Here is a 12,657-nt window from a genome sequence, read left to right on the forward strand (position 1 = left end):
ATTTTTTTTATTGAATGCTGACATCATGAAAGATAGTCGTAATGACTACTTTTACGGCAACTTTCAGCTTCAGCGATGACAGTATGTTTTCAGAGGGGGGCACATATCAAGTGCACGTTTACCATCATAGTATGCCGTTCGTGGGCAACGGTACCGGTACGGTCATGAACAGTGCTGCGTTGTCACAATGAGAGCGATCGTTTTGTTGCTCTACGTAAAGATACCATCCACACGTAAACTAGAACCAAATGAATCTGCCACACTGTTGAGCGTTTCAGTCACGCGGCTTACAAAATTAACTTTGGCCGGTCGGTTCTTGAACCTTCTCAGTGGCATTCCATCTTAACAGAATCACAGCTTGGCATAACATCTAGCTGTGACAGTTCACAAAACTAACCCAAAAGTGTTCCTATTTATGGGGCCAGATTAAATCATCATCAGCTTTCTCAAAAGAATCTATCTGGAACAATCTCTGGAGAACATGTGCTCAACTCGTTCAACTATTGCAATGGAGACTGTCCAGAAAACTGAATTATTCGTCAGCATCCCACTTATCACTAGCACTTATTGTGATGCGATTAGCTGTCGTTTAATGACATAAAAACAAGTACTTTTAATTCTATCGAATCAAGGTTCACTAGCCGTCTGGCAGTTGTTCCACTTCTAGGACAGGTTGTCTCGAATATTCATGTTACTTTTAATGCTTTGGTCCGCGCAAAATACGAAACACTTAATTAAAACACAGTAGGCAAAACACTGTCGGTTAAAGAGGAAAGCTGCTAGCTCAACCTACGATCACAATATGAACATGAAAACTGTTTTCGGGGTCATGTATCGAGTACTCTCCTATCGGCACTTTGTTGTAGGGCTTAGTGATTTTCTGTGCGTTTTAACAATCCCTAAATGACCCCTGAATTGTCCAGCTGAAATTGCATAGTTGAATCATTATTACATTGCCCATTAGAGCAGCATAGGCAACATGTTCCAAGTAGTCCCTCTGAACCTCTTCAGCTTCTAGCAGCAAGGGTCCGGTATGAAGTTTCGGTGACATGTGGATCATTGATTATCGCCATTCAAACTACTTCTTTCAGTTTCCTTTAAAACTGTCATCCCGTAGTAGCATACCTTGCCCCCACAGTACATTGCTCGTAAATCATTGTTTAGTTGTTTGGAAGAGCGATTAGTAAGCTAAGCTTTAGGATATATCTATGGGTTCCTGTAGACCTGAAAACACTGTCAACCATACTGAAACAAAACCCTCGCCCTTGGTCTGACATCTGTTTCCCAGAGTAAGGTGTGATCATGCGTGTTTGTTTTACCCGGAACTCTTCCAAAAGCGGTGCGACTGGTTCAATTCACTGCCCGTTGGTGCTCAACTTGTGGGTATCAGGCTTTCAAGGACGAAGTAGTTTTGAAGAGTGATGTTTTTCAGAACTACCACAGTTTGGATTGCCCGCAAACCAACTTGCTACTGTCACTATACCTCAACGTGAATTACATCATGCGGATCACTTTTACATAGACTTGGATTAACTTAACAGTTGAGTGAATTGAAGCAATAAATCCCTTCTGGACTACTTAAGGATGGAGAGAAACTGGTCGGATTCTGTGTAAATGCATTCTGTCAGAACCATTATTATTTTCGTCTTCCTTTGTCCTCCACACGCAATGGTCAAGATAGACAACAGTGGATCATGTATTGATGCACTGAGCCATCTGTAGCCCACGTTTCACTACAGATAACCGTCGTTCGGGTGATGTTGGCTAAATATCTTACAGCAAATTTAGCGGCCCCGGGACTCACTTAATTGGCAATGTTGACGTCGGAAAATATGGCGCTACTTTAGACCACTGAATCAGTTGACCAGCGCTGGCGCTCAAGAGCAGGTTCTGGTGCGTCTGCTTGGGTCAGAATAAAAGGAAGACCTACAGACGACCCGATTTGAGTATGCGAAACAGGTCAGCTTCGATAACATTATAAACAAAGTGTATTTTATGTTGCCCACAGTTCTCAATGGTCTGGGTTGACAGGGATGTGACGATCCGATAAGAACATAAGCATTTCAGATGTCCAAGCTCTCACTCATGCAGCTATGGGAAAGGCCTTCCTACGCGTTTATGCTGGTTAAAAAAAATGGCACCTGCTTCATTTCAAACCAGGATACCTGATGAGTTTTCGTGTTCTATTATCTTAATAGCTATCTTTAAACCCCGCTGCAACAGGAGAGTACAGAAGTTACACTTGGCATAACTTTCTGCACGTGTTCAACGACAGATCGTTGAACTTATCCGTTTTCCACAAACTATCCCCTATTTGCCTATTTGCACTGGAGAACCCTCTTCAGACAGGATTTCTGTAAGGTTCACTGTAAGACCTTGTTCATCCCAACAATGCTGAGTTTGTCATGTACCAGCTTTGTTGTCTAGTACACATTCCTTCCAACGCAGCTGTGAGGGAAGGTGAATGGGATGAGGTCAGACGTACACGGTGGTCGCTGTCTGGATCCGTTTCGACTGATTCACTATGCTTTCAAGAAAATTTCTAACAAGGTGTGAACTGAGGGTAGCTCTTCATGTCAGATCTTCCGGTAAACTGCAGTTGCAAGAACAGTTTGTATTTCAGAATGAACATAGTCAGTAAGGATGATAGTTGCGTACCTGTAGAATTTCTTGCTAAACCACCATGTATTTCAGAATGAACATAGTCAGTAAGGATGATAGTTGCGTACCTGTAGAATTTCTTGCGTAAACCAACACTGCGCGTTTGTTGGTCCACCCCATGAACCTCGGTTGATGGAGTGTCCTGCAAACACCGACCGCTTTCGGATTCGCCTGCTTCACAGTGTGCAGGGTTGTATTCTTCTGCTGAGAAGCATCACCAGCCTGAATATTACTGGATGCTCGAGAGCCACTCATACTGTGTAAGAATATCCTCTCCATGATAAGATGCACATAAGATAGACTTCTAAGAGAACGTTTCAAGACAAAATCCGTCGTTCTTTCCATATAACAAGATTTCTTGAACACGTGTGGAGTCGGCGAGATTTTATAAACTTGAACCTCGGAGAAAGACTCACTGTTCCAGAATCCTTACACATCAGATTCGCTTAGCCTTCATGTCTGATCAACACCTTATATCTATAAAACACTAGTGTGGCTTTAAGTCTGGAAAACAGTTGGATGTGGTACGTTACACGAATATACGGACAGACTACTAGGTTGGCACTTTTGGCACTATGTTGCTTTTCTAAGGGGTGGGATAGTGTGGGACGCAAATCGATCCCGTATTCAATAATACTCAAAAAGGCATGCGGATGCAAGCTGATCAACAACCGGCAACCGGGTGAAGATCATCATAAACGGGAGATCCAGCTGGTCTTCTATTAACATCAATTTAATTTATTGATTGTGCACAGAATTCTATTAAGAATTCGGACTTTCCTCTAGATTCACAGGGACGCTATCGACGGTTCCACAGTGTTGTCAATTCATTTAAAACATAAGTTCATCTCACCGGATAGAATCCGGAAGTGAAAAAAATGCGTACAGCACTATTCCGAAGCAAAACGTGTTTTTTCTCAGTGTCGGAGTGATCAAATGGATTCAATTTCCCACAGGTGAATTCACCCTGATTTCCGGCTTCCATCGTCTAAATAGTCACACACTTCATTCACATACTTCACAGATACTTGATACAAGTACTGGATGTATTAGTTTTCTGGCCATACTGTACGGGTACTTAGCTATATTCGTGGTTTAATCAACAACAGCTTGAAACAGGTTGCGCGACTCCAAAGTAAACTTTGCGACCAGTCTTTTCATGGATGAAAAATTTTCCCCGAAATCTTATTCTGACGGGCACCGGTAAAACTAGCTATCAAAAATCCACACAAACCTTTAGAGTGAATGAAATAATCGGAAAATTAGCGGTGACCAAGCCGCACCACTTTAGGGGAAACATTTTCAGAAGTTGCAGCCATTGATCGCATATCCGTTATTATCCACCAAGACCCACACCACAGTTGAGAAAGATTATTATCGTTGGCTTCACCACCCTCTGCCGTCGGCCACTTTAGTGGTTTGATAAGTACAAACAATTTCCCGTATCCCTTTTTCTGTTTTCCAGTGTATATATGTGCATTTGTCTGTGTGTACAGGTTCACTTGTATGCATGCGTGCACTTGCCCACTCATTGTTTAAGCTGACTAAAATGTAAAGCTTTTAGCTTAATAAACTGGTGAAAGGGACATAAATGGACCAGAGTCGCTCACACATAGCTAATGGATACGCTAATGCAATTTGGTAAGGGTCAAACACGGACGGTCTGTTTCTGTGTTGGTAGCAGTATTTAACAACGTGGCTGTGTCCCACATTCGTAAGTGCCGATGTTCAATAGGTGACCGCATTTGTAGGTGTGAACGCTTGGGCGATCTCCGGATTTGTTAACAGCGATATCAGGTGTAAGTTCTCTCAAAAGACCAAAGTGCTGAGTGATCAGTTGACCGAATCACTGTGTGCAGTGGAATGATCCTCTGACGTCAGCCATACTGTGGTGTGAATATAATTCAGTCTCTCTAATCTTCACAGAAGCCGCGTGGAGTTGCACATGTACACGCAAGCGTAAGCGGTGGTAATCATCAGCTAACGTCAAATGTGTTGAGGTTCTTGTGATTAGCAACGGTTTCATGTAATGGCAGTGTAGGTTACGCCCTAGGTCCTTGCACAAAACATGTCCATTCAAGATGAATTGTGGGGCGGAAGCATATGTAAATCGATCATTTCCACCTTGATTGTTCAACTGCCACATCGCAAGTTGTCAGCTGGTTCTGTTTGGGCGTGTACGTCACCATTTAACTATACTTGATCAATCCACCTTCTCAACTGGAGGCATATCACCTTATCGTGAACCACGTAAATTGATTTTACAGTAGAAGATGGGTAGTTAAGTGGCGTAGAAGAAGGTTTCCAGACTGTGATAAGCCTTGGGTTATTCGTACGCAAACACAGAAAGAAATGCGGGTTCCTTCGAGCGGAAAGTGTCTAAAGGGTTCTACCGGGAAAAGTGGAAGATAGCTGCGATTTCTTCTGAGAAGTTTAACAAGTTAATCAATTTGGATGCCCAGCAACGCTTAAGTGAATGGTTGTGTCTTTTCTTCTTCTTATTGTTAGTAATAGCATTGGAATTAGTATTAACAACTGACCACAACCGACGTTTGCCGAAACGTTCACAACGTTGATTTTTCCTTATTGCTCTAAGAAACGAAGAGCAATGCAGAAACAGAACCGAAAGAAAAGATAGCGGCACCGATAAGCAAAAGTTCAGGTTTGAAGGGTTCACCCTGCAAGAGGAAACACCTCATCGAGATGTTTCGGTGGGCTGGGGTTCCTCCTAATTCAATCCCTCTCAAGGGAACAAACATCCAGGGGCTGAAAAGACGCAATTTTTGGTGCAACGAACGGTTGATTCACTTTTCAAACGGAGCACTGAAAACTACCCTCAATCATCAACCCAAGTTCATTGAAGTATTTTATGAGGTCAGCCGGTACACCATCAAAGGAATGAAATATTTCGACTTGACTTGATGTGAGTTGACCGACGAACTCGCCTTCGTTAAGCACAAAGCGCTGTTCATTTGAATATCTTCGGCTAAACTTACTAAAACGGAAGTACGGGATGAAACGAATGCAGCAACACAAAAACTGGGTTTTCTTTATTTGCGGTTGATTTTATTATCTCGTACAAATATCGCTGCTACCTCATTCTTGCTGGATTTATGCGGAGTAGAGAAAACATTGGTTCATAGTGACCTGGAAAAAAAGAGCTGACAGCCAGAATACAGGTTGTCTTTTTGTGTCAGCCTTCGCCCATTACGGGGAGTGCTGGACATCTGGAATATCTACTTCAGCTGAAAGGAAAACTTCCATTCTGTCTATGAAAACTGTCGAAAAACGCCACTATGCCAGTGCAAAAGTATGAAACACGGTCCTTTCACAAAAAACCACCCCACTCTAACGATATATTCTGTAACCTCTTCGCAGGCAGGAATGTTGCGCTGGGATGATTTGGGGAAGTTCCAGTTACTGGTTATCGATTCACTCGCCGGTGGTTTCGGGTTTGGCCTATTGAGTTCTTTCTTTAGCTGTGATGAAGGTGGTGAGCTAACGTCCCACAACTGGAAGCAGTTTGCAGAATTCCGTTTGGGAAGGACCTTGAGATATTCACAACGTGGTACACCAAGTGGTGCGTGTGTACGGACATTAAATCTACGCACAACACTAAAATTTTCCACATTTCGCGATTCATTTGTTATGTACCTAAGTATCAGCGAATCGAGTGCGAAACTTCATTAAGAGCTTAACACTCTTCCATCAAGCAGTGGTGTGATCAGCATGACTTTTGGAAGCCACAAATGCTCTTCGACACGACCATAAGCGCCAAACAAATTTTGCTTTGAAGTTTCATTGTATCTGTGAGATAAAACAGTATCGTAAAACAGAGCAACACTGTCTGGTTGTTTCTTCTATGTTGGGAAACAGAGACGTCAACATCGAACCACTTAATGTGAACTGCATGGCTGAATGTAAGTGGCACTATGGCTTGTCTGAATGTATCTGATTCCCGCTGCCGATCATTCGTCTGTAGTCAGATGTTATCCAGTTAGATTTGTCTATACCGATCTCATTTCATTGAAGAAATTATCGATTCACCAAAGGCCTTTCAATGAAATTACCTGAGGAATTCAATAAGCTTTACTGAACCAAACAAGGAACATTGAACAACCCTCAGTAGGTCGAAAACCCCACTTTAAAGGAATAGTGCATTATTGAGCAACGGGTTTATTTTCACTTAATGGGCCCAAATTCTTCACCCGAACTCGTGAAGTTGTACGTGAGTGTTTCCAGGTTAATAACGCACTGGTGAGATGCAGTATATCGACAAAAACTCGTGGGGACACTGGATGTAGACTGATCACACTTCAGCTGGATCCGAGAAGGTCTTAGCAGTTGGTCAACTCGGGGCTTGCTTCCTTGACAGATCATCAGCTGATCCAAAACAGGATACCAGTTTGTGTGTTTGTTTGTTTTCAGACTAGGTCTAACGTGAAAGCTTTTGTTTTCAGGGTTTTCTTGAAATGAGATGTCTGAGTGCAGATAACATGGTTGAAACGAACATATCCGCTGGAAGACTCGGATCACCGACGTCCCGCTTGTCGGCGGCTGTTATGCTACATGAACTCTGAAGGAAGCTTGCCCTCCATTGCATTTGCGTACCTGTTTCCCACGCTCCTATCGAAGGACAAACACTTTGTTGCCGCCAGTGACATTACTGAGCCGTTTATGTGACTTTCGCAATGGGCCAGAATTTGATATTGTTCACATACTCAAAGTATCATGGACTTAATCGTTTGAAACGTGCAGGGGAAGATTTGATCAGTCCTGAAATGAAGGGTCCAGTTACAGATAACATACGCGAAAAGAAACGTTTGACTGTCCCGAACATGTGTCGAATGTCTCTTGTTGTTCGCTAATGGCACCAACAGATAGTATCTACTAACAAAGCAGACAGTCAATAATATTCTGCCTGTCCGCTGGTTGGAGTCCGCTACGATCGTCCCTTCGCTTATACAATCTGTACTTGGATGTCTCATCCCAAGATTTACCAAAAGCTCTTCTACTGTCATCATTGCTCACAACTGATCGTGCTTTCTTTGATGGTGATAAAACACTTGCAGACAAATTACCAAGCTCGGCGCACATGTCGATAATAATTGATTGCGGGTCTGTTCGCCAAGCTTGACAGTTGGATTGCAATCGTTTGATGACCAATCGAGGTGATATCGTCAGTGTGGGGTTGAATGGTTGAGTTGATAACAAATGAACCCACCAGTGGCAACAATTTTTGCGTAAAATCACTACTCTAGGATTGCTGTAACTTGATCGTTTTGACTGCTATGTACTGTACCCTACGTTTTGAAGACTTCTTTGTCAGGGTATTCTGAGCGCGTTAGTGTCAGCAGATTCACATTCATTTCGGAGGGAAGAAACCAAAGATCAAATGGTCGTTGATGGAAGGTATCACCACAATATGATTAGTTATTGCGTGCGCAAGGACTTGTGATAAATATGAACCAAGATCTCTCTTCTTCTGGATAGCAAACAGTTGTAATTAGGACATTGCAAATCGGTACTGGACCCTTTGACCACATATCCCATGTGTTCCCCACGAATTCCAAGACTTTGATCTTACTAACTGCAATTAAAAATGAAGTATCGATCGAGCTGATGAATTATCCTTCTGTACACCGTAGTCTCCGCTGTTCAGTTTTCCTCCAAATCAGCTTCAGAGAGTCCAGTCTCATCTGGACTCAGGTTGGGCACTGATTATTATTTTGATCGGTGCCACACTAGGAGGATGTTTCGCCTAGATAGATTAACGTTTTTTTTGTCGCCTCTCGACGAAGTAACCAAACAACCACTATACTTTCTTCCATTTTCTCTCGAAATATTCTTCATTTTTGGAGTGCTGAATTGAATTTATTATTTGTAACAAAAGAAACTATCCATTAGAACGATAAAAACAAATTTTATCGGCTGTTCGCCAGTTCGAGCGAGCAAAATACCTAAATCTCGAATACGATCAATAGAGGTCATAAATGAGAGGTTTCAGGACTTCAAAATAAAACCAGCCCACCATTTTGACTCCACTGGTTTGGGAAAAAATTAGGTCACAAGCAAAAGCTACACTGCCATGAGTGAAGTAATATCAGTGTTCAGTACCAGATTCCTGTGAGATAACTTGTACATCTTGTGACTTCAGGTTCACATCGGGTACACGGGTTCACCTGGAGTAGCAGTAAGTTCACACAGGCGTCTAAAGGTCCCAACGCTACCGCCAGCTAACCAGATCTTGTATTCAAGATGGCCATGGAATATGAACTTATCCACCCTCGGTAAAGTAAAGTCCCGTACCAAGAGGGTCGTGTTACAAATGGAGACCTACATACTTGTGCCCCATAAAGCCACCAAAAATAGTGCGGTTTACGGCACACAGTTACAGGAAGTCAGCGGAATGAAAATGTGGCACTGAATACGTCCATTTCACATCCGAAACATATGCGGTCAACCGTTCCATGAAACCATAAAATGGAAACTATATTCTTTCAACCAGGACTGGCTAACTATTTTATCTGGATGGTGCATACCAGATGGAGAAGTTCCCAGTAAAAAAATCTGATTTAGCTTTTCTGTGTTTGGATAAAATCGGCCGTTTTCTAGGTTTTTTGCAGACATTTTGCCCATCGACAACCGAATACACGAAAGCTGTGGGAAAAAATGATGGACGGCGGTTCTCATGGTCCACAATTTCCTCATCTCTTGCACACTGGAACATAAACTCAATGCGATTGATAAGGGCAGACACACATGCTTGCTAATGGCACCGCCTCTCTATTCCACGTTTATGTGAAATTTGCTCTGAACGCATTATCAGACGAGCGGTTCGTGTAGAACAATGAAAAATCAGAACTTAGTGGAGAGCGAGAGCCTTTAAACTGACAACTAATGGGAGTGTGTTTGTAGGGTAAATTGTAAGTGTGGGGCCTGGATATGTCAGTACTAGTTTTTCTCCATCCTAGCAGTAGGCGAAAATCGCTGGGATATGTACACATGCCTTCCGACCCCCGTGTCCACCCTAACTTTCTTCTGTCCATTACGCCTGATGGCTTGCATCTTAATGGCCTCTATGTGTGCGCATTATGTTTGTCATATCTCATTCATTGTCAAGCAAAAGACGTCAAGCTGATGTTGTCAGATAAGTACCAGAACGAGTGTCTTTTTTTAGAACGTTGTTCGAAAGTGATTCTTAAGACGGAGGCAAGAAACTGGGGCGTGCCGTTTTATCCAAACATTCCTTGTTCACGCTAACACAAGTGCATGTGCTGTTTCACATTAGTGAGTCGGAAATTCATCCGTTTATCGGTCCTTTGTCTTGTTCTAGATGCAAGCTACACGTGCGCATTGTTCCGTAGCAGTTGCTCCCCGGAACTGGGAAGGAGGGAACACTCTTACATAGAATAAATTAACGTTTTTCACTTGGATTGGGTTAGATTACCACATCAACGAAATCGTTTCAGCTGCACATTTTGCAGGTCTGAATGTCCCCGCAGTACAACAGCGTGACACCGACCTGCTTTACCTAACTGCGGAATTGACTGGATGCGCTACAGAATTCCATTCGTCTTCGACGAATTTGAGATTTACGTCAGTCTAGTACCACAGTGAATCAAAGTATGTTTTAGGATAACGTAAACTAATATCGGGACGTAATACACTACTCATAAGGCTGTCCAAATCTCCACCCAGAAATATAGACTAAAATAGTCACTTAAAAACATAACAAACGGGAGATTCGGCTGGGTTCCAGGTGAGTCTCGCATAAAAATCGAATTGGTAACCAAATGAGTGTAATTAAAAGCGGGAAAGGTCCCAATCATGTATTCTCTTAGTACCACTTTGCTGTTCCCCTCTCTATACGAAGAGACCAAACTTAGGAGAAAGTACAAATGGGAACGGGCAGTCTTTGACCGGTTTCTTGAAGGTGCAATGCAATTCACGCACAGCTCAGACCACGAGCTAGTCCGTGGAGGCCAATAATTCATCATATCACTTGTTCAACGCTCACATATGTGTTCGTGTTTTCTGAGCAGTTACTGATTGCAAGCAGATGTTCCTCGGACAACACAGATCAAGAAATTTGTTCCTGCGCTTATTGTGCGTTATTGTGAGCGTGATTTGGGGTGCCGAAATTCAAAGATGACGGTTCTGGCTGCATGCTGTTCTCGATGCCCTTAAATTGGTATCAGGCCACCTTTGTTGAGAACTCGAATACAACCAACTTCGGTGATAGGTATTGCGAGAAAGGCTCACCTTATATTCTTCTGACCATGACATGCATATCATTGATTGTATTGATCTACTGCCACTCTCCTTAGTTCTAACAAGTAAAAAACCTTAGACAATCTTTGTAATGTACTACTCATAAGGCTGCTGAAAATCCGTCGACAGCACATTCAGTTGCCTGAGAACATCACAAACGAGAGATTCAACTAGGTTCCAGATGAGTCTCTCGAAAAAAACAAATTAGTTTGCAAAGTGGTGTATATTCCCTAACCTTAGACTGTTTGCACGTATGAACAACTTGGAACTCACACATCTAACAGTCAGATTACAGCATAAACAGTATGATAGCTAGATAGGAAATCGTACTCCACAGAGTAACACCATTTCCGTAAGATATTTTTGCTTATTGTTTGCTTTTTTCCTTTCATTAGTTGTCTGCAAATACATAGCACGTCACTTTTGAGGTAGACAATTGCAATTCTTCGAAAATAGGGGCCGATGTAAGCAGAATGGAAGCAAAAACAAATACTCGAATTGGAAACCACAGTTGATGACATACTTAACTAACTGCGAGTGCTATTCCATACCACACCTGTGTGCTTTCCCCAGATAGATGTTACGTTAGGCTTCAGCCTACCGGGGCAAGAGGATCAAAACTGTTCGCATCACTGACAAGCAGCAATGGACCCTATGTTGTTGTTTTTGATCCGAGAGGTTTGTAAGTATATCGAATCGGTTTGGTTGACACTCCAGAAGGCTTATGGCTTCGCAACTGAAGGTACCGAACAAAGAGGTGAGCAAAGGTGCCAAGTAGGTATTTAGCAAGGTCCTGATGAATATACAAAGCACTGGATCGCCTCTTAATAGTCCAGTTACCTATCTTCACTCTCCGTTTTTTAGTCTGGCTGGATAGCACATAATTGAACAGTCTGGATGGAGGTCTGTTGTAGGCACTCTATCGAAATAGTGGTACCACGGATGCGTTTGTCTGTTGATCAGGCGGTCATTGCTTTTTTCAATGAGCCTGACAATCTTTTACAGATGTTTCGCCGCCAAACGAGATATCACTAGCGCTCGATATCATTCATCCAGCCGCGCACTGATGATGTCTACTCACGCGGCGAAATCAAGGAGTAGGTCAACAGCCACCTGATCATCAACTAGACTTGTTGTCATGGCACACCGACATATTCCCACCCATATGAGCGCAGTTCTGTTACATGTCTGCAGTATTTACTGTGTTCGGAATTGAAAATTTCAACAAACTCAGTCAATCCCAGACAACTTAATTTGCCGTAACCGAGTGAAGTGGGCACAGGAGACAGTAAATATCATTGCTAAAAGAGGGATATTCGATGTCGTTGAAAGTTGTCTGGTCGTTGAGGTAAGAAAAAATGAACGATTGTTCTGAGTACATCGGACGATTTTCCGAAAAGAATTTCTCCGCTGAAAGGCGGGACTAGTTTTCATTGGGAAACCCAAATTTACTCCAGTCGTATTGAAAACATTTTCGAGACTACTCCCAACTTAAAAAGTCATCAAACTAGCATTAATTTTCACCGGACAAGATAACCAGGGCCTCTGGAGAATTACTCATTCAAGAGTCAAGAATATACGTTTATTTATGCATATGGGGCCTTGAGATAATTGCACACATGTCTTTGTTTAAATGCGGCCTTGAACTCTACAGAATTATGATAAGCGCAGTTCATGCTTGTTGCGGTTTCATTCGATGTTTCCAGAAGTGTACACCAGTGC

The sequence above is a fragment of the Opisthorchis viverrini genome (assembly GCF_000715545.1).
Source record: "Opisthorchis viverrini unplaced genomic scaffold opera_v5_13, whole genome shotgun sequence".
Lineage (NCBI taxonomy): Eukaryota > Metazoa > Platyhelminthes > Trematoda > Opisthorchiida > Opisthorchiidae > Opisthorchis > Opisthorchis viverrini.